The sequence below is a fragment of the Cavia porcellus genome, unplaced genomic scaffold (genome assembly GCF_034190915.1).
Source record: "Cavia porcellus strain 051 isolate PalLab524CR breed Dunkin Hartley unplaced genomic scaffold, mCavPor4.1 scaffold_12, whole genome shotgun sequence".
NCBI lineage: Eukaryota > Metazoa > Chordata > Mammalia > Rodentia > Caviidae > Cavia > Cavia porcellus.
The window spans coordinates 63,763,841-63,785,960 of NW_026947495.1; positions in this window are offsets into that span (position 1 = coordinate 63,763,841).

The window sequence follows — 22,120 nt, forward strand, 5'->3', positions numbered from 1 at the left end:
ATTTGCAGGTATTCAACATTTCCAATAAGAGTATTCCCTCACCTGCTTTTAAATCATTACTGTTTTTATAATGGCTTCATTATTTCTTAATTGTCCTAATTTTCTTTCTTATTTATTCTTGTTAAAAGCAGATTAAAATATGAATATTCTTAGCATCCCAGGCATTCTGGAAGCAAAATGAGTTTCAGGTTTACATTCATTTGTCAGTAAAATGCAGGAGAGGAAGACAGGATGGACAATTCTAGATTAACCTCAGCTGAATTTAATAAGGCCTTTGTGCACATCTCCACAGCACTCAACATTTAGTAATGTCAGAGGCAGAGGACGTCTTAGTTATCACTCAGTCCTGATGAGGAAACAGGTCTACCACTGCTGCTAGCTTCACAGTCAGCTAGCAGTGAAGGCAGGCTTATTGGGTCCCACAATTTTCAGGCAAAGGAATGACGTGGAATGGGATGTCACTGAGCTTTCATACCTCCCGGACTGTCTTCTGCCTCCAGATTTCCTCCTAGAATCCACAGGCTACTGGCACTAACGAACAACACTGGTGTACTGGTAGGTTGGTGTATAGAAGCTTTTGCTTAAACATTGAAGTTAATCTTTGGACAACACATTCATGAAAATCCTTTCTTATCACAGCTTCTCTCCCTTCCTTCTTCCTTCAATTCATTGGCTATTTGTGCTTGAACAATCTCTAGGCAAGTCAAGTAAGAAAGAATATTCTGTTCCCTGCAATTATTGAGATATTACTATGCAGTCACAGTATTCTAAAGGGTTAGGAGGGTCACTATCATCCTGTATACTTTTTCAGACATCAGAACAGCCACCACCCCCAACCCCCACACCAGACCAGGAATAATAAACTCTTATTTCAAATGATCCTCTAATTAGCAGTGTGACTTTGAACTAAATACACCACCTTTTGCATCCTTAGTTTCTCAGCAATGAAATTAGGGGATTGCTCAGAATGTCACTATCTCCTGGTAGGAATTAATTAAGTAATAATTCAACAATATGTGACAGTCACTGTGGATGGTCTTGGGAATTAAAAAAAAAAAGTAAGATGTACCTTCTGCTTCATTCTGGCTAGAAGTTCCTGCGTTTCCTAGATGGAGTGATGAAAACTGAGGGGTATTTGGTTTCCTGGAAAGATCTATTTTTTCCGACACACACACATTGAAAATGTGGAATCCAGAAACACCTTCTGAATCTCTACTTTTGAGCCTGTATTGATACTTTTTACCATTACTTAAGTCATGTTCTTGAAATTTAAATTACTTTCCACATATATTAAAATCATTTTCTTTGTATTTCACCTGTGTTTCATTTTCCTTTCCATTTTGGTTTTTCCTCTGAAGATTGTCAACATGGAATAATTGGCTTGTAGATTCTCTACACAGGCCATTCTGTGATGAACTCGGCCTGGATTCCAATTCCTCCCAAACTGATCTCTCTTCTATAACTTTTGTATGTATTTGCTTCACTGGAATCCTGATTATATGTTATAAGGGGTTCTTTCTTGATATGCTAATGCTACAAGCATACCTGATTGAGGGAAACCTTTATTGTACTTTTCATTTCTGAACTTGTAAGTCATATCAGACAAGGGTCAGAGGAAACCAGAAGGGTGGTGGAACCAACCTAGAGCCTCTGCCTACCGAGAGCTTCCCAAACTCTGCACTTGGCTGGAATCTCTAGAGCACATCCTGTCCTCCCTTTGTGGATTCTCCTGGTGCTCTACAATCCCATCCACGTCCATTGGCTCCTCTCCATCTTATGTCTTCTAATCTCATTTGCTTTTGACAGCAGATAAACCAGAGATTGCCCATGACATCTCAGACTTCAGTTTAATTAGGTCAAATTCTCTCAACCAGAGATGTTCCCAATATGACCATCGTGGTCTTTACAGTGTCTGTCTGCCTTGGACTGACTGTTTGGGATGTAGCCTCAGAGCTCACGAAGCATCCCTGTACACCTGGGATACAGATGGGAATTCTTCTGTCACTACCAGAGCTACAGACTCAGACCTCATATTCACTGGGCTGTTATGATTCAGGTTATTTCTTTGTAATGTATTAATTGAGACCATCTTAGTTATAAAGGACAGAAAACCAACTTCTGAGATAATAGTCTTTAAAAAAAGATATACTAAATCACCTAATAATTTTGAAAATCTGTACGACTTTTGGCTATAGGCCTGCCTAAATTCTGGAGCTCAAATTCATGTGGGCTCAGTTTCATTCTTATTCCTCTTTCTGTTGGCTGAATTCTCAGACCTTTCCTCTCTTGTGATAGCCACAGCAACTTCAGCCTTACATCTTCCTGGGTTCATGTTTAGCTCCACTTGACAACTGCTGATCAGACTGAGTCAGTGGCTGGGAGGGTAAAATACCCAGATGATAAAAGCTGAAAGACATGTCTACTTTGGAAGCAGCAGTGTCTATTCAAAGGAAGTCAGGGGAGGATGGCTCTGCACAAAAATTAAAGATGTGGTTATCTGAAGAAGGGGAAGGTCAGAGCATCAGAGGTCCATCGCATGGTACATTTCCTGTCCATGCACCTGTTTCACTCATTTCTTTTGCTTTTTTAAAGAATATAGTTCACAGTTATCAGTCTTTGGTTTCCTCTCACTGATGTTTCAGTTATGTTTTCTCGTCTTTTCAGTACTTTAGTTTCTATTTTAAGAAATCAGAGATGGCTGCTGTTAGTTCATTTCTATAAATCGAACTGCAAAAGGGTCTCCATCATACAAATTTCAACTGTTTCTCCAATGCAGTGTGGACACGGCAATGACTTGAGGGTGTTTGCTGATTCTAAACATAGCATGACCTTGTACACAAGCCGAAGTATTGTGTACTTCAATTTCACAAGCTTTTTTCTAATTTATTAATTCATTTATCTGTGTTCACCAAGGTTTTGCCCTTTAAACCCTGGGGAAAAGCAGACATTCACATCACCAAATTAACAAGTCTGATAAAATAGGAAAAGAAAAGAAAAAAATCCATTCTCATTTGCAATTGTCAAAATAGTCCACAGATGCACATGAGCTATTGTCAAATACATTTGTTTATTTGCTCCATTTATAACATGGGTTCAGGGAGTGTGGGCTGGGGAGAACCAGCAGGGCAGCTAAGACCCCACCTATGGGCCAGCCAGAGCACAGACCAGGGAGAATCAGGAAGGAACTAAGTCCCCGCCTGCGAGCCGGCCTGAGTGTGGACTGGGGAAGAACCGGGATGGAAGCAATGCCTCCACCTGTGAGCCAGCCCTAGCACAGGCCAGGGAGCACCAGAAAGGCAGCCAAGCCCCTGCCTGCAAGCCGAGAACACAGACCAGGGAGAACCAGGAGGGTAGATAAACCCCTGCTTGTGAGCCAGCTAGAGCACAAACTGGGGAGAACCAGAAAGACAGTTAAGCCCCCAACTGTGAGTCTGCATAAAGCCAGAGTCTGAGCAACTATTTAGAGGATAACAACATGCAATATAGTAACTATTGTAGAGCTCCTAATGTCTTATCACTGTTTCATTTTATTTCATTGTTGTTTTATTCCCTTTGAAATAAAAATAAATCCATAAACATGGGCTCAAAACATAAAAACATCATAGCATACATACAATAAAATATGTGCCTGCCATAATCTGTTGGTTTATAGTATCGTATTTCTTTTTCTATTTAAAAATCCCCTTAGCACATATTTATTTATTTATTTATTGGTCCTGGGGATTAAACTCACGACCTTGCTCTTGCCAGGCAGACACTTGCGCCACTGAGCTAAATCGTTGGCCCTTCCCTTGGCTTTTTTTTTTTTTTTTTTTTTTTTTTTTTGTACCAGGGATTGAACTCACAACCTTGAGCTTGCCAGGCAGGCACTTCCTTAGCACATTTTTGATACTCTGTATATACTCATTAATAGTGTCTTTTCCACATCACCTCACATAAACAAAGCAAGGCAACATAGAGAAAAAGAGAATATATGTATTCTCTGTGTGAATATCATCAGGGATCCTTACAAATAGAAGAATGGAAGTGAATGTTTCTGCCTTCCTTTTCCTAGAAAAGACATGATGTATTCATAAGACCTTGTTATTTGTTAAGAGTCTCAGAATGAACTTTAATTGTTTTTCAGTTCTTATTATTATTTGTCTAATCAAAAATCAACTTTCCAGTTCAGAGATGGGACTTAAAATGCGTTTTTCTTCTTTTTAAAGAACAAAGTTTATCCAGGGCCACAGATTCGTGGTTAGGTGAGAGCACATTTTATTGCCCCCTCATCCCCCTGTTTGACTCACTGGAGAAGAAAATGGACAATGCATACTCAAAGAGAAATGTGAAGGGCTTTTCATATCCAGGCAGGGTACAGTGTGTTCTGACGAGTTACTCCCATAACCTGTGTGTCCCCGAGACAAGGAGGCCTGTCCTTTTGTAGTTAGGACCAGAAGAACCCTGTGGATCTCATATGTGTGATGGGCCAGCCGTACTGTCGCTCTATGCCGTCTCAGAAGCAGCCAATGGCTGCCTTTCTGGGATTATCTCATCGCAGTGACAGCTTAAAGGGAGTGACCAGTATTTTTGGGGCGAGGCCACCTATGTATAGTTTTTAATAGTTTATAAAACAGTTAGAACCTGATCACTTGTGTACATTTCAAACATAGCACAGTGCACTGCCATATTAAAATTAGATTGGGTCAGCCAGTTTTATATTTCAACTAAGCTGGAATATAATCTTGTAACTAAGGAAAAAGTCTCATTACCAACAAACAGCCTTTGCTTGGCAGCTTCAGGTTATATAAAATATAGTTCTTACCAAGATAGTCGCTTACACTGAAATGAAGGGATTGCTCCTACCAATGTTGGACTCTGCCCTGATTCTTTGATTCTATTTCCTCGGCTATACCATCGATATTGCAATATTGTACTTACTACCAAATGTATTTAACCTCTTGGGGATGTTCTGACAACCCGTGAAATAAATCCCTGAGTCCTCTGAATTATCCAATACTTCCCCCAAAAAGAAACACTATCTTCCTAAATATAAATTATACACATCTTCTCTTTGGTTAAATGGACAAGTGTAAAAGGCTCAAAAATTATAGGAATATGAACAAAAACAGCATTTACTAATCTTTGGGGGATGTTTCTAGGCAACAGCATAGCATGATATAGAGATCATTAAATCTGTTCCATTGTTATGCCTAGTGGTCCCAAAGGGTTCAGAGATCTCAAAATATTCCAAGCATTTTTAAACAAAGAATCTTCCCTTAGCCTCATTAACAGGAAGTGAGGACATTTTGGATGCAGAAATATTGCTAGTAAAACTTCTCTGAAAATGGAAATCTTATTGATTTTGGGCTCTGTCAATAAATTGGCATTGTGATACAATTGCTATTTTCCTATGTCTACATTCCTGGAGTCTCCAGATGTGTGTGTGTGTGTGTGTGTGTGTGTGTGTGTGTGTGTGTGTGTTTTAATGTTAGTCTGACATTAGAATTCTCTGAGCTCATGATCACTCCTTCCATGTGGATATTATTTCCTGCCAACTAGCACAGACTCTTGAAACTACCACATTGACCAGAGGATTCTCCAAGTGGCCTCTGGACCCCTTCATTTAAGTGGCTGAAATTTATGAATTCTGGCTTTAGAATATTAAGAATCGCCATTACCCCCCCCAAAAAAAGAGCCAGATCTTTATTGGTAGAAACTTTAATTTCTCATGATTTCTGCTGAAATGTTGGCAGTTGTCAATCTCGCTCAAACAGCATGTCTGATGACTAAAATTCTTTGAATTTCCTTCTTCTGGGCTCTGACCTACTGCTCCCACTGGATCAGTAATCCAGTGCCTGCAGTAAGTAAATGCACATTCTCCTGTTTCTCTGGAATACAGTCTCTTGTAATTCTTTGAATGTTTGAAACAAGAGGCTAGCTGTCCACTGCTGGAGAGGGTACAAGCTACGGGACCGGGTAACCCTGTGAGTTCCTCCCCAGCTGTGTCTCCACGATGCTGCTTCCCTCCCTGGAAAGCAGATGTTAGCGTCTGACGAGCTTCTATAACCCTCAGCTTTTCCCTTTGTATTTCCAGTGTCTATTGATCGTGCCGTAGTTGCACGCGATTTTTTTGTTCTTTACATCTTTATTGATGCAAAGCAGTGCCAGAAACGGCTTTTTAACAGTTATTCAATCCCTGATGCCATTCGTGTATCAGATTTGGGATTTCATTTCTTAGAACTACTGGGCTGGCCACACAATTAATTGCTTCTTATTAATAAGCCATTAGACTCACTTGACCAACCATCAACAGCCAAAGAAAAGCACGCCTCCTTTCTTTTGCCCATATCTCTTTTTCTTTTGATGTTGAAGCTGTTCTCCTGTGTAATGGGAGACTTGCTAGAGTGTCTGGAGGTCTCTGGATCATTTCAAGTGACAGGCAATGTTATCTTCTTGTAATAAACAGGTTTCTGTGGCTGTTACTATGACCTTTATCCCTTTAGCATCAGAGAGATCCCAGCAAGCCACTGATGCTTAACTCTGGGGAATCATGTGGCTCTTTAGAAAGTGTGTGTGGGTCTGGCATGCCTGCAGGTGTATATTTAAAAATCTTCCCTCAGATATAAAACTGTTCAGAGAGTGTATAGGTCATAGGGTAGCTGGGCTGGTACTAGGGACAGACAGATGCAGCTTGAAATCCAGTTCCACTTTTTTTCTTTGGTACAGGGGATCGAACTCATTACTGCACACTTGCAAGGCAGGCGCTTAAGCCACTGAGCTAAATCCTCAGCCCACCATCGCTTATTAAGCATGTAAGACTTTGAGCCACTTACTTTTTTTAAGCCTCAGTTTCTCCTTCTGAAAAATGGACTCATAATACACAAAACTTGATTTTTTGAGAATTAAGCAAGGTACTGCATGTAGAATAGATTCTATAAGCATTTGCTACAATTGCTCTCCCTAACCCAAAGCTAGCTGACTTATGTTCAATGAGTGACCTGCTTGGTTAAATGGGCAAAGAATGGGCTTTGGAGTCAAATAGACCTGGTTTAATGCCAGCTGTGCCATTTACCGTGTAACATCCCACTCTGTCCTTGTTCTCCCTTCTCAGAAGGCAGGCACGAGGGTAAAATGAGGTAACAAATTATGTCTGGCATGCAGCAGGCTCTCAAAAACATGGGTTTGCTAAGTAGAGACCATCAGATCCTTTAGATTTTCTTCTCCCAAGTACATAAGGCCAGGTTCAGCCCCTGACTGATTTTAACCACCGTTCTAGGGCTTTCCTGACTGGGATCACAGCCCCATATGCGGACCTTTTGCTTGGGCTGTGATGTCTCCATCTGTTCTGTGTCACTGGTCCTGACATTCCCAGGAGCACAGTCCTCTTGGCCCCTCCCACTACAGGTTTGCTGTGTTTCATCCAGATCCTTGGGGCCAGATGTTTTTGAGAGGTCAGATTTTCCCATGTTTCATAAAATGCTTTCTGTATGATAGTAACCAACACCCACAGGTGGGCTGGGTAACACCTCATGATCAAACACATCAATATTTCTTCACTGAAATGTATGAATACTGACCTTAAAGTGGAATCATTGTAAATATCTTCATATCTTTTCAGATCACATTTTGCCACCAAATGTGTTCAAGTCAAATCAACACTAACTACCTTGTGAGCTTGGGGAAAACACTCAGTTTTCAGAGCTTTTCAGCTTGATTGTAGGTTAGGAATTGTGGACCCAGAGACCTGGAAATAGAATCAACTCCCCAGTCTGGTTTTCTGTCCCTCTCATCTCTAAGTCATTCCCAAGTATCCATTCTGCAGGTTATGTACATCCTTTCCCATTCTAAATCCTTGTCATGAGAGCCCTTTCCTTGATAAATACACCTGTTCATTCAGCTAACTGCCCCTGTCCTCACTCTTCCCCACTACCCCCTTGCAAGTCTGAACGAGTACTCTGACTAGGTTTTGCTGCTGGGCTTGAGTGGTAGAATGCCTCCTTAATTTCTCCCTGTTATACACACCCACTTTCCTCTCTTCCTTGACGATAGCCCACAGGGTATGGATCCTATTATCTGATTCCCAATCAACTAGCTGCCACAGCTGGAGATTCTTGTAGGTTGGATGGATGCTGGTGGGAAGGAGTCCCCTCCATGGCCCAGGCCATACTCCTAACCCTGTCCAGGCTTCTGACCAAAGAGACTAGGGTAAAGGGAGTGAGCAAATCAGCATCCACTTCTATCTCCTTGTCCAGAAAAACAGCTCAAACTCTTGTTCCACTAAAGGCGAAAATCATGTTACAAACTCAATGAAGAAGTGACAGTTAAGCATCGAGTGGTGGTACTCCAAATGGGAACAGGAAATCTGCACGTAAGACTGCACTGAGACTGCACCAGCCCTTCCCTGCTACCGAACAGTTATGACTGGAGAAGAATAGCCGGGCGTTTATGGCTCTGTGTCTCTGATGTCCCTCTCTCACTAACCTGGTCTAATTTGTCTTCCCTCATCACATTCCTCCCCAGGGTCACTCGTGACACCAATGGTTACATTCAAGCCTTACTTTTTTATTTACACTGAGCAGTATTTATGCTTGAAATATTATTTTCCCTGTTTTCCGTGATATCAAATGGAAATCTAGTTTTGCCTAGATCTCTTTAATTTCTCTGTGGCCTCTTTTGGAAGTTTCCTTCCTCACGACCCACTCAGGAAAGACCAGTCTTCTACCAAGCTCTTTCACCATTTCCCTCTATAATGCTTCCTACGTGAACTTTCTTTTTGTACTCAACAAACTAGACATCTCTTTTCAACTCCCGACTGGTACATCCAGCTGCCTCCTTCAGATCTTTTTACCAGCATCCAAAATGGAGCTTACGACTTCCTCCCAACGTGGTGTCTCTCATCATTCTTTTGTATGTCAGATACCTGAGGATAATCTTAGAGCCCTCTCTTCCCCCATTACTCTCATCTATTGATAGCCAACTCCAGCTGGTTTTATTTTTAGAGGGCTCTCTTGCCCACCACATTTCTTCATTTCTACCACCATAATTCTGGTCCAAGCTTCTATCCACTCATTAAAATCCTGATCCCATTACTGTGGAGAGAGGAAAGAGTGGAAACTAGAAGGAACAAACTGTCTCTTGCAAAAATTATAAATCTGTAATTGTTACGATAAGTAGAATAATCAATAAAGTATTACCTAGGACCTGGGATATAGTTCAGCAGCACAGAGCCCTCCTGGCAGACACAAGGTCATGTGTTCGATTCCCAGTACAAAACTAAATAAATGAAAATAAATAAAATAAAACATTATCTTTCTTAAATTGGATCTTATTGTTTAACAGTGAATCATTTAGAAGAAGAGACTCACTCTTTCAAGGTTCCTAGCAAGGGAATTCCTAAGATGTATATCTAACTGACTCTGTGGTAGTGGTAACACATCTGTGGGAACAGAACGAGTGAAGCCTGAGCCATTCTGAAAGCCCCTGAGCCCTGAGACCCCGGGAACACTGAGTAAACTTGCTACTTCCCTGGTTTATGAGTCCCACAAGTGGCTCTAATGGAGGATTTCCTCGGCTCATGCATGGTTCAGCCCCTCTGTGGACAAGTCCCCTAGTACCCATCTGTCTCTGAATGCTACCCCTGGGAGGAGAGTTGCAGGAGAATCCCAACCAAGACCTATAATACTTTACATCATAGACTCTAAGCGGACCTCAACTGGTCTGGGTGGTTTTGTTATTCATCCTCATCCCTCACTGAATTTGTTACTTATGATGCATCCCAATCTCACTTTAGAGAATAATCTCATAGTCTCTGAGCAGCCTCAAGGGCAGAAATAATTGCAGCACGTGCAAACAGTGATTCTTATCCCCTGATTCTTAGTCTTTTCCATTTCTGCAAATGCCACAGCTGAGCCTCTATAATCATACAAACCAACTCCCATTACCTATATTCATGTGCATAATCCCATTTGTTCTGTTCCTCTGGAGAACGCTAACTAACACACTAGCAGGTCATTGGCAGTGAAATAATCCTGACTCACGGGAAGTACATCAGGAATAAGGAAACCCGACAGGTCATCTCACTGTTATGCTTAGTGTCTATCCTGAAAGCAAAACAGTAAGAACTTCACAAGATCTCTTCCCTGTGCTCTGGTGCTCATTTTTTTTCCCCAGGATAAAAACGTCCTCTGAGTTTATTTGCTGGGACTGCTTTTCTTATTTTTGTTTATCATTTGTTTGTTTTATTATTTTTGCAGCTATCTACTAATTATAGGCTCAATCCAACCGAGGAAAGTGGCTTCCTCACCTTCATTAATGACAAATTGGAGTAACTGTTACAGGCTTAGAAAACTATACATTAGAATCAGTAGAGCTGCTGAGGTTATTAAGGAGACATTTGTGTTTTTTCCCTGAGTCAGTGCCCAAAAGGCATTTTATATAGCTTCAGCTATTTTAGTACAGTTATACCACTGTTTTGAGCTTATTTTGGCAAAGTTGCAGTGTACATTATGGAGAATAAAAACAACCTAAAAAATAAGTATTTTCATAACAAGTACAATTACTTACACTTTCCGGAAGTTAATTTCATGTATATCAGGGAGAGAGTTTGGTGCAGAGGACCACGTAGCTGCTTGAGTTTGGTCATAGATTATGTAGAAGTATCAGCAGAAGTTGGTCCAGAGAGATGCCTGAAAGGCTTAGCTGAGGTAGTGGTCGGAGGTACCACCCTCAGAAGGCACAAATGTTTGGTATATTTTACTCCAGTGTGCAGTCCACCTTTGGATGTAGCATTTTGCTAGAATGCAGCAGGTGGCAGAGTCACTGTGCAAACATTTCCTGGATATCAGTGGCTAGGGTCTGAATTTGGTGGGCATGTCACAAGCCACAAGGAGAGCCTGGGTGATAACTTCAGAGTTCCAAGTTTTGGTACTGATGTTGTTGCACGGTGACTGTGCAGGCAGACTGCTTCTTGCACGCTTGCTCTTAGGATGTTGGGCAAGCTACTTGGCCTCTGACTCATTTTCATTATTTGTAGTGGGAATAACAATAGCGTCTGCTTCCTATGGTTGTCTGAGAATTAAAAGGGTTAATACACACAAAGCACTGTGAATAATACCTTGTATGTGGTTAGCACCTGATATTATTTGCTTACTTCTATTAATTTAAATTTTTAATTTTATTAGTATGTTTGCAGTTCATAAGGGTCACATTCATCTTAAGGAGTTCCTATATTTACACTTTGTTTTTGTCTCCTTTTTCTCTCTCTCTATCCTTTTATCACTTTAATCTCTTTTTTTTCTTTTTTAAACGATATCTCACAAACTTGCTTCCCATGAACGTGATGGAGAACTAATCACTAATCCTACCCTGAGAAATGTCTAAAGCATAGGGTGGAAACGACGTTTTTATTTGATACAAGTTTGTACATAAAGGATCAAGGAAGAATTTTCAAATAGGAAAAATTTGGGGTCATATACTTCAATTCCTCTCTCCCTTAAAACATTTCTCCTCCAGGTGCTCCTTAGGGGTTCAACCCCTGGTTAGGGCTCTCTCCACTGCAACCTCCCTCCACTAAACCATCTCGGTTTTCTTCAACTTTCTCCCTCTTAGGAAGTGAAAGAAAAACAGCTCCAGCTAGAGACGCCTGCCTGAAATAGCACTGGCACGCGCGGCTTCCGGTGCAGGGCCCTGCCCAGGAGATCTGCGATCCTGGGTGGCCGGGTACAGGCCCTCCTGGAAAGGTGTGCACGACTGCACCACCCGGTCCCGTCCGGACACCGGGCTGGCCCCGCCGGTCTTGCCACCCTTGAGCCTGTGCCAAGCACGACGCCAGGAAAATCTTCATTGTCTGAGTGCCCTTAGGCTTTGCAGAAGTTCCTGTGTCTTGAAGCCAAGTCCAGAATTAAAACGAACTTCACTGACAGTTTCTGGAAGGAAGGGAGAAAAAATCCCACTCAACTTTCCAGGAGTCTCCCCTGGATTTGAACACACCGCCTCTGGGTGAGGCTCCGGGCGCGCCCAAACTCAGATCCCCTAGGTCGGTTTGTTTATAAATTATTCAATTCATCTGATTTTCTCAGCCCCAGGCAGACGTAGCCGAGGGATACTTCCTTCTCTGAACACGAACTGACGTTTTCGGTTTTCCTGCCCGGCGGTTAGGGAATTATTAAAATGGAAGTGTCTTTCACAGCGCATTTTTGTTGGCTGTGATAGCTGCACAGTGAGCCTGCCTCGCGTTTCCTAAGGTGGTCGGATGTTGGTGAGCGTGCAACCTCCGAAGCTATGGCTTCATACTCTCCATTTCCTTTCCACGTCATCCCTCGGAGTGCAGAGAAAGACAGCGGCAGTAGTGTGAGAAAAAAAAAAAAAAAAAAAAAAAAAAAAATTAGACCTCGGAGCCGAAAGGATCCCTTAAGATTTCAATTTCCCCTCCCCCTCTTTATCATCCACGCCACCACCAACAGTGACACCTAGTGGTCAAGTATAAATTCGTCCCTTCTTCTGAGTTGCCTGCGTTTTTATAGAAAATAAAATTTCCTCTAGGAGCCTATGAAAGACTGAGCTTTGTCTCTACTTGTGGACACTCAGAAAGACAGATTCCTCACAGTTCATAGATAAAACATATTATTTGAGAAAAGATGTGAGGTCTTATATATTTCATAATAACATATTGGAGTTTAATGTTTCTTTATAGTTTCTGTAGGAAAAGAGTTTAGTTTTCTTAGGCAGTAGACACTCTGAATTTTATTATAATTTTAAACGTTGGCAGCTGCTAAGCAATACTTTAAATTTCAGCCCCTTTGATGTTTATCTAAAAGTATAACATTTAGAAATGAATGATAGGGGCTGGGGATTTAGCTCAGCGGCATAAGCACCTGCCTTGTAAGTGTGTGATCATGAGTTCGATCCCTGGTACAGATAAAAAAGAAAAAGACAAAAAATAAAATGAATGATAACTACAAATCTGTCTAATCTGCATCAAATTCTTGGAACACATTTACTAGCAAAAGAGTTTTTCATTTTAATAAAAAATTAACCTTTATCTTAACTTTTTGCAGTAACTGAAGAAATATCACAATAACTACACTTTTAATGGAATCACTTATAAGCTCCCATATAGGAAAGATTTTGAATCCTTTTAAAACTTTTTATTTTTAAACATTTACAGACTCACAGGCAGTTGCAAAGCAGCTCAAGAAGTCCTGGCCCTCTTCATCTAGTTCCACCCTGTGCTAACATCTTATGTAGCTGTAGTCTACTGTCAAATGAGGAAATCTGTGGAATTTATTCTGATGTTTGAGTTCGGATTTTAAAACTTCAGATTGTTTTTACTTGTGCCCATTTGTGATAGTGTACAGAGTTTTATGCAGTTTTATCCCATATAGACGTATGAACCATTCTCACAGTCAAGATACAGGATTCTCTCATTACCATGAAGAGACCTTGTTCTACCTCTTCTTGTTAAATTGTATGACTGAGCCCAGATACCACCCTACGGTAGGAAGAAGTCTTGTGCATCTCATCGTCACACATTTTTTGAGCTTTGAGGTTTATGCTGTGTTATCACACATGTCCCCCTCCCACAACTGTGTTCATTTAAAAGAATAGCAAAGATAGAATTACACAAAGAAAAACAATGGTGCACTTGACAGCTCATTCTCTAGCACATCAGGTAGAGGATGCTCTACCACTGGTTTGAAATTGGATATGGATTTAGTCCAACAAACACTGGGCCTGAGCCTAGTGATGTGGGGATCACAGAAGCAGACAGAATGCTCTGCTCAGCTCCTGTCCCCAGTCCCCCAGGTTCAGTCTTCTCTGATACCCTGTGATAGTCAAGGACAGCCTCAGCTCTCCGGAGCCCTGAGAGCAAGGCTTGCCCCTGCCAAACAGCTTGGCACAATCACTTGTGACGGGGATGCACAGGAAACTGGCTGTATCCTTTTGATTCCTTCTTTCTCATTTATTCTTCGACATTTACACCTTTGAAAACTGGATTATCTGCAGAGCCACATGTTGGGAATATGACACAGCATGAAATACGAGTGTGATTTGAAGCAGCTGCCCTGGAGTGAGGAGTACAGGAAGTCAATCTGATGATGGTTGTCATCTGTCCGAGGACGCCATCTGACAGAAGAGGGTACCTGGCGGTCAGAGATGTGCCCCAGTGTTGACTTTGCTACTGATTCGCTTGTGCTGCTGTGTGAACTTTGAGTGTCATGAATTTCTTTTGTAAAGGCGAGGCAGTTTAGTGGGTGATGACCAAGGTCCTTTTCAGTGTGGTCTTTATGAAGTAAATGTTAAAAGGTTTGCTGATGGCATAGGCTTCTAATTATGGAGTAGATGTAAAAGTTAATTAGAAATGCTCCATATGTCTTAAAATAGGCTTCCAACTCAAAATGTATGCTGTAGGAGATATGAATTCTTACAAATATGCCTGTAGTGTCTTTACTCAAGACTTTTCTCTAGAAGTCACTTTCTGTCTTGAAAAAATAATGACATGCAGTAGGAGTAAATAATGTTCTAATGTATGGTATCATTCTAATACAACATTTCTGGTTTGTAGAAATCTCATTAGTCAGAAAATAGTGATGCTCAGTTTCTGATTTAAAGGTGTTTCCTTCCAGCTGTGTGACCTTTGGGAACCACTGGACCTGGGTCTTGTTTCTTCTCCTTTGCTTGCTTGCTATTCACTAAAATTTTATTAAACATCTTTCAGGAAACTTACCAGATAAAGTTGAAAGTACAGGAAAATGCTTTGTAGTCAAGAGTAAGGAAGGGTCTACCCAAATCTATATATAGAAAAAACCATCAGATGTGTGACTTATGATACATGCAAAAGAAAAATAACTTCAATGATTTTGAGATAATTATTTTTACCCATCAAAATTTAGCACTTAACTTTAAACATGAGTGTTGACAACACTTTATTTTTGAGCATAACACATTTCCAAAAACATGCATAACATTTAGGTGTGTAAACGTAGAGCAGAAGGTTCCATATTTTAAGAGAGGAAAATTTCCACTTCTGGAGGGTTAACAATTTTAATTTTTTTTGAGAGATAGAGGGTCTCACTATGTATTTTAGACTGGCCTGGACTCACTATGTAGCCCAGACCGGCCTCAAACTTGGGATAATTCCCTATCTCAGCTTCCTGAGTTCTGGGATTACAGGTATGCATTGCCACACCCAGCAACTATTTTAATTGATTGATCCAGTCATTATATTTTTAGTAGTCCTGGTCTGCTGTATACACACCCCTGGTGTGGAGTTGATACAGGTACAGAACACATCTTAATTCTTCCTTTCATCCTCTTATTCCCCCCCCCATCTGGATCCTCTTCCCATTTGAGAAAAATCCGTCCCCCTACTTCTTATTATCTAGCTTTTATTTTTTTCTTTATTGCTTAGGTATCTTATATAAAAGAAACCATGCCGCAGTTAAACTGTGAGTCTGGTTTACTTCACTTAACACCATAGTCTTAAGTTATTACATCTATTTCCCTACAAATGACTCAAGTCTATGTCTCCTATGGCACAGTAGTACTCCACTGTATGTAAATACCACATTCTCTTCATCCAGTCATCTGTTGATGGGCATGCTCCAAGATTCAGCTCTTAGGAACTGTGCTGTTATAAACACTGGTATGCAGTATCACTGTACTGTGATGTCTTTAACTCTCTGAGGAGGACTCCTGGAAGGGAACTAGCTGGGTCAAATGGAATTTCTAGTTTCAGTCTTTTGAGGAAGCTCTGTACTGATTTCCATAGCGGTCGTATAGTTTACACAGCCAGTGATGATATAGAAGGATTCTGCAGTCTCCTTAGCATCAGTGATTATATTTTAACTGAGAATGTTTATGCTAGGTACTGGGCTAGCCACTGGAAACACAGTATGAAACCAAGTAAGTAAAAACTTCTGCCTTTTTGGCTTTCCATGTTGAGAGATGAGTAGAGAAGATGGGAATAGAAAGTATAAGAAGTGAGATTTATTTGATATTAGAGAGCCATACATGAGAGAAATAAGATGGATGGGAGACTGTGTGTGCATGTGTGTGTACACACACGTGTGAAGGGTGTGATTTTATGTGAAACAGTCCAGGAGTGTCTCCGTAAATAGTTGATGTTCAGCAAAATCTGAAAGGCAGGGATGGCTGAGGGATCCAGGGACCTTACTGAGGAGTTTCATTTCTACACCAAAGAAGTTTCATCCGGAGAACCAAGTGCTGGAACTGGACTTAGGAAATGGTGCTAAACCTCAGCTCAGTCAGCAGCTACGAGAGCTGCTAAAGTGCTCAATCCCTGTGAGCATTTTTGTGGATAGCTGTGGTGGATGTCACGGGTCAACAAGTGTGTTTACAACTTCCGGGAAGACTGGGCATCCTCTAATTCAGCAGTGTCCATCCTTCCAGCAGGCCACCCTGCCATCAACCTTGCTAATAGCCCCATTCTGTCCTTCCCAGCCGAATTTCCACCCTGCCCATCAGCCAGCTCTGCCCATGTGCAGTAGGGCTGAGCTCCAAAGTCTGAATGGTGACTGATGCTTCAGTATTAAAATGTATCACTAGAACTCTGGGTCGCTTTCTTATCTTCTTTCACATACTGCAAAGTCATTTAATAATACTGCCATTTTGTGATATAAAAAATAAAAATATAAAAAATGAAATGAAAGTCTGGCTGGGAAGAGCTGTAACTGCAGTACCAAATGATTAGCTCCAGGTATAACTTTTTCTAGGTATGACATCTGGGTAGTACCAGCAGCCTGCAAAGGCAATCTTTCAATTTTTAGCATGCAGGAAATATATCTCTCTAACCTACTTCCCGCAGCCACTCATTCCATTCCCTAATTCCCTAATATTAAAAAAAATGTCCCTGGAGAGGTAAAAACTGATTTACAATTGTACTTAGATAAAAATGACCGGTATTAGATAAGGCAGACTATGCAGCAGTGGTGGCTAGATGGGGGAAGGGGGTGGAGGAGGAAGGGGAGGAGGAGGAGGAGGCTGGGGTGGGATTCAAGAAACCCAGTGAGCACTGGTTGGAAGGATCGCATCGCCAGCCTCCTGCATTGCTGTGCCCCAAGCGAGCTATTGAGGGAAAGGTCTGTAACTGGCAGAAAAGGAATAAATAGGCGACGGAGCCACATGGCTAGAGCCTGGAAGAAGGCCTTGGGACATCTTGGAGCCTGGAGAGGGTGAGGAAACCCAGGACATCTCCAGCAGGAGCCTGGGAGCAGGTAGGGGGACAGCAGGGGCTATGTCTGGCTGTTTGGTTCCACCCCAGAGCCATCAAAACTCAAATCCCATACGGGGCATAGGGTGGATAGTAGGGTTTCACCCAGTCACCTGTGGCTCTGAGACCCTGTCCTGGGGAGAACCAGGGCAACTGCCTGTCCAGAATAGCTAAGACCTCCACGGGAAGAACAGAATGTCAAGGAACCCAGCTGCATGAAATGGAGTCAGTGTGGTCCCTGAGACAACAGACAAGAGAATCAGTGTCAGACCGAGGCTGGAAACAGGGAGGTTGAGTCAGGATAGAGCAGAGGCAGGGAGGAATTCAGAATGACTGCTGGTCCAGAGAAGTAGCATGGATGAGGTCCTTAAAGAGTCCATAGGAGGACAGAGAGTAAGTACCGGGTACCCTTGGCAAGCCCAGAGCTGACCACGGGGGAGGGGCAGCCCCTTTCCCAAAGCGCTTCCATAGCACATGCCCCTGGGGCTTCCACTGCTCCTTCAAAGCTCCAAGGGCCTGGGGAAAGAGGGTGCTGAGACTACAAACTGTACTCTTCCTGTAGCTCAGGGGCTTGTTGGAAGCACGGAGAAGCCTTGCAACAAATAAGCCTCTTCAGCTTCACTTCGCTCATTACTCCCCAATTACCTGGACCTTGGACCTCTTTCTTATGTAGCCTCCACGCTGTTCTAGAAACATATTTGGGAAACACTCTTTTATAGTTCTTTCTCCAAACTGGTTACAATTGGTCACTGAGGTGGTGCTGGGCAGAGCTCTTGCTGTCAAACACATGTCTCCTGCCTCTCTTGACACCCTCGTCCCTGGACAGGTGGGTGCTCTGTTCATATCCTCTGTCCTTTGCTGTGCCTCGGAGCCTATGAGTGTCTGTTGAAATGTAGCCCAGAGAACACCAACAACTTGCTCTAGTGGCTTGGAAAATTATTAGGATTTTGTTATAGGAATACATTTGATCCACTGAGAGGAGGTTCTCTCTCTTTATCTTACTCTGTGTCTCTGTCTCTCTCTGTCTCTGTCTCTCTCTGTGTGTCTCTGTCTGTCTGTCTGTTTGTCTCTCTCATATAGCTCCAGAGAAATTCCCATTCTCACGCAGTTGTCTGACCTGTACGTTTCAGATCTGGAGGGGTTTACGTTCTGTTTACTTACTGGGATGCTTGAAACTACCTTAAGCCTCCTATCAGTGAGCTGGACTTTATTGCAAGCTAGTGCTGGCTAACAGACCATGAACCACTGATAGCTAATATCCTTAGTTACATCTCACCCCTACTGAATACAGGAGCTGAACTGCTAAATTTGTTTTTCCAAAGGACATTGATTAAAGGAGTTGACAAAGCCATTTGAATGTGAAATTTCCAACTGTCTAGAATGAAAAGCTTTCTCGAGCTTCATGTCTTGGGCTGGGGAGAAGGTTTATTTTCCTACTGTGTGTAAATAATGGATTTTGCCTTTCTGGGAATCCATCATCGAAGAGTATGTTGAATACTCAAACAATGGCAGTCTAAATGGTCCTGCAGTGACACTAACTAGCTGGAACTAATTCAAAAATGTGCGCAGAGAGTGATGAGGATGGCTACGTGTGTGGGGAGGGAGCAACATACACACCTTATCTGCCAGCATCAGGGCTCACTAAGCCATCCAAAGCCACCCAGGAAATAGAAACCTGTTACGCATCACACGCAGCCTTTTCCTCCCTCCCTCCCTCCCTCCCTCCCTCCTTCCTTCCTTCCTTCCTTCCTTCCTTCCTTCCTTCCTTCCTTCCTTCCTTCCTTCCTCCCTCCCAAAAAAGCTTTTTGTCAGAGAATGTAAAAGCTCCAACACTTTTTATTCATTTTCTTGCTGAGAGCTGCAGGCATAACCAGTAGCAACAGCCAGTAATTAATCATAGCTCTGGAGATGGGAGCACACATTCAAAGACATTTTCAACTCACTGGAACACGTCATGCGTTTAAAATTCTGTCATACAGCAAAATCTCTGGAATGAGCCTTCACAGTCTTTCTAATTTTGATGGACCTACTGAGTGTAGCAAACGGTGGTTCTCAGTGAGTCGCCAGACTGGTGGGGCTCCTTGTAAGAAGTAGAGATGAGGCAGGCATCTCTGGAGCGTGGTGGGCAGAGATAAGTGTGTGACAGTGGGCCAAGTGTATCAGTGAGCATTCCAGCTCTGCTCTTGTTGCAATTAACAGAGACTTTCAAGTTATGCAAGTGATTTATTGCTAAGATGCTGTGGGACAGCAATGGAAATAGAAAACACTCAGGGCCATAGATTACTCTAGAAATCACCTATGCTCTTTCTTGCCCTCTGTTGGTTCACCTAGTTATTGTGTTGTCTGTACATGTTCTCTATAGATGGGCTTCTATCACTTGCTCATATCTTCCCCCTCCATATAATCTTCAGCGTGCATGGGTGCTTCCCACTCCATTCTATGTATCATCTTTTAAAACTGTGGTTCTTGGGCAATGCATTCAGGACCCTTCCTGTCTCTCAGGAGTATTCCTCTTCCCCATTCCTTTTCTCCAATAAAGTTTCATATTCTTAAATTTCATTGTTCTTCCGAATTCATTCTTTGACTTTGGGAAACACAGACGCAGTGTACCTGACATCCAGCATTTCCCCTTATCGATGTAAGTCAAAGAATTTAGCAACCTGTGACAGAAGTATGACAGATGGAGATGTATGACAGTTTGAAGACTTTGATTCAGATGAGGAAGAAAATACTAGTGAATGATTCAACATTTGAACTAGGTCAGAAAATGTTATTAGGTTCTTTCCAGGGGTGAAACTTGCTGGACAGAATGCCAACACCGTGATTCACTGTTGGAAATTATTTGTAACATATGATACACGACAAGATGCTTTGAAATACACTAATAATGAAATACAAGAAAATATTCTATTTGCATCAATAGTAATATGCAAAAATATATTCATGGTGACACCTCCTGATAAAAGCCTACATGGCAGGACTTTGTCATTCTAATTGTCAGAATCTAAAGGATTTATGGAGAAGCGACAAATGTAGCACTGAGATTTTTAGGACAGTAATGACACTCAGGAGATGTAGTTTCCTTCAAAATTGTCAAGGTTTTGACAACAAAAAGACCCACCAAGAAAGAAAAAAATGTGGTTGCTATTCACTCATTTGTTGAAAACTTTGTTTCAAACTGTCAAGTAATTTATACATGGTCCTATACATGACAATTGCCAAACAACTTGAATTATTTCATGGTTGTTGATGCTTTTGGCATTATATTCCAGGTAAACTTTCCAAATGTAATATCAAAACATATGCCTTGGTAGTTGTGAAGACATTTTATACCTTGAATTTAGAAATTTATCCTGAAACTCAACCACTAGGTCTTGCTTTGTACAGGAATAAACTATGACATTGTGAACAGACTGGTTGAACCTATTTCAGAAAGCAATCCAAATGTCACATTGGATAATTGGTTCAGTAATTATCCATTGATGCTACATTTGCTAAAAGAATACTATCTGACCACCCCAGAAACTATTGGCAAGAATGAAACTGAGATTCCTGAAAAAATATTGTAAGTTCAGAGTAGAGAAATGTATAGTATAATCTTTGGATTTCAGAAAGATATAATGCTGGTCACCTATATGGTGAGGGAAACATAGCAGTATTGATATTGTCAACATTACACCACGTGATAAGATTGACAGTGAAGCCAGGTGAGTATGGCATGTGCCTGTAATCCCAGCATTTAGGAGGCAGAGGCCATGTGAGTTCAAGGTCAGCCTGTGCTACAGGGTGAGTTCCAGACAGACCCTGGACTACACAGTAAAAGACATTGTTTCAAAACAAACAAACTAACTAACTAACAAGAAAAGATTGCTAATGAATCCTCAACACAAATGAAGCCAGAAAAGGTCACATTTTACAATAAAACAAAAGAGAGAGTAGATATGGACCAGTTATTCAGCAACTATGATGTCACTTAAAACTCAAAACATTGGCCAGTGGTCGTGTTTTACTCAACCTTAAATGTGTCAGGCATAAATAGTTTCATAGTTTACAAAGAAAATAACAAGCACAAAGAACTAGGGAGAAATTTTCTTAGAGGATTGGGACTGGAATTGATAAATGATTAATTACAAGAGGAAGAACAATGTGTATATACCCCAAAACCTCCTCAAAAGAACTCGAACTGAAGGGTGAACAGAGGGGTGAAATATCACAAGATCCTCCTGAGAAAACAGGAAGACCAGAAAGATACCAAGCACGTCCTGCCAAACAAGACAGGAAAACAAAACACATGTGCTATTAGTGTAAGTGAATATACTGTTCTCACGTGTGAAAACTGCTTGAAATGTGATAATTGAAATAAAAGACTGGTTTTGTGGTTCAAGAAGAACCCTGAGGTTCTCCTGACTAACTGGCCTTTCCTTTGGCATTTTCATAGTTTGTCCAAAAAAGCAAGCTTAGTTTGTCCACATTACATCTGTGGTTTCTGTTTGGATGACCTGGTTTAGGGGCCGGGACTCACCCCATCTCAGCCACTGTAACCAAGGGCAGTGGGAGTTCACGGGGTAACACAGCTCTTCTCAACCCGTCCCTTCAGCAGAGCTGTGATCAGGGCAGGCACTGTGATGGACATCTGAGGTGACTGTTTCCTTCCTGTTTGTAATTAACGAGATTTCTCAAAGCAACCCACACTATGTTCATCCACAAGCCTACACTGTTCTTAGATGTGAGCTCTACTGCTAAACACATCTTGAATCCACTAGGCTCTCCTCATTTCTATGGTCACTTCTCTACTGTAGGCTGTAACTACTTCTTCCCAGTTTTTCATAGCTAGCCTCCATCTAACCTGGTCATGACACTCTAATTTTGCATTCATCTTTCTGTGATACACATCCATTTAGACCACCT